Raw genomic sequence first — 4,871 nt, forward strand, 5'->3', positions numbered from 1 at the left:
AGCAAGAATGACTTGGTAAAATGTTACTGTCTCATTTAAGTCAGATATAATATAACTTCCCCAACCCAGAGAGAGAGAGAGAGAGAGAGAGAGAGAGTGTGTGTGTGTGTGTGTGTGTGTGTGTGTGTGTGTGCGTGCGTGCGTGTGAAGAGAGAAGGCCCTGCTTGAGTTAACATATCGACAAAAAACCCTTCAGAAAGAAATTCAACACAAACACACTGTATAATGCGTTTTTATAAAAAAAAAAACAGAATGAGAGAGGTAGACAAAGCTGAGCCTCTTGGCTGATCACAGATGCGACTGATACAACATGAATATATACAGTAGCTTTGATAGTTTAAACATAACAGAATCCATCTGCTATCTCCATAGTCACACTGAGATTAACTCCTTCCCCACCTGCTTTTTGTACTGACACTTAATGCCCGTAGGCCCATAGCTTCAATAAACCATCCACCCACTACCACTTAGCAGTATGGTTTGTTTGAGCACTCTGTAAGCCAGCGGGTCTTAACGTGTATGGGTAGAGAGTCAGACCCACTCTTATTTCTCAAACACTGCAGCTTGAAACATGAGTCTTTAACACAGCTGTGATTTATGTATTTATGTAGTATTATACTGTTTGGTGCCCTAACCACACAGATGATTAGACGTGGAGCCGGTTCGTGCCAGGCAGCTTTTTGTACAGTAATATTTTTAAAGATTAACAAAAAAAATGAGGTATCAGATTTTCTCATTTCAGCAACAACTGACGCACAGCGTGGTGATGTATGAGCTCACCATGATATCAAAACTCACACAGTAATACGAGCTGAAGGTCCGTGCACATATTTTTGAGGTTTTTTTTATTTTGACCATCATATGTCAAAGTGCGAAGGGTAGAAGTAACAAATATTACATGATGAAAATGTGTCTGAGAGTCATTAAAGAGCCATTAAACAGTCATTATCAGAGTCATGAAAATGCACATTCACAATTTAGACATGGGTCATTTGAGCTGATCAAATCAACTGGTATTATTTAGTGTTGACATGATGAATATTTGTAGATCAAATATCACTCTCTTTCATTACTGATTAGGATCGTTATGTTGATCAAAATAACAAATATTCATGACTGAAAAGAAAGAAACTACAGTGGTATTTTGTTCGGTATTCAAAAAAATTTATTCGCTAACCCTTGGTGCCTAGCATCATTTATCAATTACTGTTTTTGATATTCATTACTTTTGTTATTTTATTATTTTACATTAATCATATGTGGTGACCTCAGTGCTCCACAGGTGTGTGTATGTGGTCAGTTCTCTGCTCCACAGGTGTGTGTATGTGGTCAGTTCTCTCTGCTCCACAGGTGTGTGTATGTGGTCACCTCACTGCTCCACAGGTGTGTGTATGTGGCCAGTTCTCTGCTCCACAGGTGTGTGTATGTGGTCAGTTCTCTCTGCTCCACAGGTGTGTGTATGTGGTCACCTCACTGCTCCACAGGTGTGTGTATGTGGTCACCTCACTGCTCCACAGGTGTGTGTATGTGGTCACCTCACTGCTCCACAGGTGTGTGTATGTGGTCAGTTCTCTGCTCCACAGGTGTGTGTATGTGGTCACCTCACTGCTCCACAGGTGTGTGTATGTGGTCAGTTCTCTGCTCCACAGGTGTGTGTATGTGGTCACCTCACTGCTCCACAGGTGTGTGTATGTGGTCAGTTCTCTGCTCCACAGGTGTGTGTATGTGGTCACCTCACTGCTCCACAGGTGTGTGTATGTGGTCAGTTCTCTGCTCCACAGGTGTGTGTATGTGGCCAGTTCTCTGCTCCACAGGTGTGTGTATGTGGTCACCTCACTGCTCCACAGGTGTGTGTATGTGGCCCCATAGACCTTCCAGGTTATGAAGGTCTAGAAGAAGGGCAGGAGAGAAGAGGACAAGGGAGGATAAGGCAGGAGAGGAGGGTAGGAGAAGGGAGGAGAGGAGGAGAGAGGGGAGGAGAAGGGAGGAGAGGAGGAGAGAGGGGAGGAGAAGGGAGGAGAGGAGGGCAGTGAGGTGGTGTGTGGGGTGTGAGGCAGATGGAATGATCTTCACTGCCTGTTTCCTGTTTCTTGAAGAGCACAAGCTGAGATGAAGGTCAGTGGAGGACCAATGATCATCTCTCCTGCCCCTCCTGCCCCTCCTGTTTGCTGTGCTCCGTTCCTGTCCTGCGTGGTGCCTGCTCAGAATCACACCATGATGGATGTGCACAGGGCTAGAAGAGGCTCAGAGGCCCTGGGGTCGTTCGTTCTTCTTGGTTGTCAAAGGAGGTGCACCCTCTGCTTGATGGAGATGCTGTTGGTCTCTCACATCAGGTCTTGGGTTTTGTAGCTCCCAGAAACTTGAAGGTCGCCACTAGGGGGCGTCGCTGGGGGCTTGAGCTCCCAGAATTGAGACCACTAAATAATCTCCCTGTAGAACTCGAGTTGAGTGTGACATTAATCAAGGGTTACAACTGTTTCTACGGTAACTAAATACAACTCTGGTTTAAAAAGAAAAAGCGTTTTAGCCTCTAATATTTGAAAATGTTTTTCAGTAATGTCACCTAATAAGACTGGAGAAGGGGTTATCGATCACGTCACCAAGACAAAACCTTTTGTGAGTAAAATACTTTTTTGTTGCACAATGAAGAAGACGAACATTATATCAGTTGATTTAGCTATTTAGCTACGCAGTGAGCTAAGAGCATTATTACATTATTAGTTCATATGTCCATGAACTGATACATTAAACATTAAAATGTCTTTTTTAGCCATGTTAACTGTTTCTAAATTACCCCAAAGGCCCACCTTAACCACACCCATATTTACATCCCTAACCACCTAGTGACACAACTGTCTACATGGTTGGATTTCTCGGCCAACCATGTGCAGCGGTGCTGAAGTCATTACCAGGATCCCTCCGTAGGGCAGAGCTGGTTGATGTAGTGTGAACCCTGTTGACTGAATCATCTGCTAACCTGTTCACCCAGCAGGCAAACGTCACAGGGTCCAGCAGGTGAAACAGGTCGTTCTTCAAATGGACCAGAGGCAGACGTTCAACAACCTCCATGAGCACAGACGCCAGGGCCTGTTCTCATCCACACAACCCCACACACCGGCACAACTCCACACACAACCCACACACCACCACAAACAACTCCACACACCCACACACCACCCCACACACCCACACACACAACCCCACACATCACCACACAGAACTCCACACAACTGCACACCACCACACACAACCCCACACACAACTCCACACACCCGCACACCACCACACACAACCCCACACACCCGCACACCACTACACACAACCCCACACTCACACACCACCACAAACAACTCCACACAACTCCACACACCAAGGTTATAATAGTTTTGGATTTTTCATTATAGTTCTCCTTCCCGGTGCTGCCCAGCCGGGATGGTGCTTCTCTTTCAGCGGAGCTACTTAAGAGGCTAGCTTGTCAAGGTACTGACAGTTAGCCATCTTGTGTGAACTTTGAGATTCGTGGGGTTTTTCCTCTTGAGAACTACTCCATATATTTTATCACCTGTTTCCACTACAAGACATGTAGTCTTTCGCGTAGTCATATTAAAAAATCTCATACACGACTCGCCGTTTTCTCCCAACTTTTGTTGTCGTAATTTGGCAGGCTAGCATAGCGAGCAGGAGCTCTAAACAAGAGACGTGACGGACCACGAGGTGTCGTACGCTTCTGCCAGCTAATATAAAACTTCTAGTGAAAAAAATCGATCTCAAATCAGTTCATAAGACTTATAAATAAATTGACAAACACGAAAACGAAGGGTATCCTATCTATAATTTCAGTACGTTTTAGTTAGTTTTCTAAACATGTAATATAGTTATAGTTAGTTATCGTTTTTTTCTTTTAATTACCGTTATTATTTATTTCAGTTAACGAAAATGTTTTTTCAATATTAATTTTCGTTTTTTCGTTCGTTTTCTTTAACGATTATAACCTTGCCACACACCCGCACACCACTACACACAACCCCACACTCACACACCACCACAAACAACTCCACACAACTCCACACCACTACACACAACCCCACACTCACGCACCACCACAAACAACTCCACACACCCGCACACCACCACACACAACTCCACACACCACCCACAACCCCACACACTCACACACAACCCCACACACCCGCACACCACCACACACAACTCCACACACCCACACACAACTCCACACCACCACACACAACTTCACACACCCACACACCACCACACACAACCCCACACAACTCCACACACCTGCACACCACTAGACACAACTCCACACACCACCACAAACAACTCCACACCACCACACACAACCCCACACCACCACGCAGCCCCAAACAACTCCACACACCCGCACACCACCACACACAACCCCACACAACCTCACACACCACCCCACACACCCACACAGAACCCCACACAACTCCACACCACCACACACAACCCCACACAACTGCATGGATCTGCAGAATATGAGCAGGAAGACTGAAGCCAGGCTTTAAGACACCTCCAGAAGAAAGAGTCATATAGTGGCCTTTTCTGTGATTGATTTGTGGTTGTCTAACGGCGGCTTTGCCAAATTACAGTAGGCCCAACACGGGCCTTATGCCAAAGTCTTTAGCCAAGAACACTGCGTTAGACACAGAACACTGGGTTTTATGAGTCATTATTTGTAGGAATCGATACTTCCTATTTGTACATGCGTGTTAAGTATTTTACATCAACAGCAGTTCGTCCTGCCAAAGCCTTAAATCCTAAGGACGCATTTCAGTGTCGTATTGATCACACTGGATCAGTCGGTTATTGACACCAGACTAATGAAA

Source organism: Brachyhypopomus gauderio, chromosome 3 (genome assembly GCF_052324685.1).
Source record: "Brachyhypopomus gauderio isolate BG-103 chromosome 3, BGAUD_0.2, whole genome shotgun sequence".
NCBI classification, from domain to species: Eukaryota; Metazoa; Chordata; class Actinopteri; order Gymnotiformes; family Hypopomidae; genus Brachyhypopomus; species Brachyhypopomus gauderio.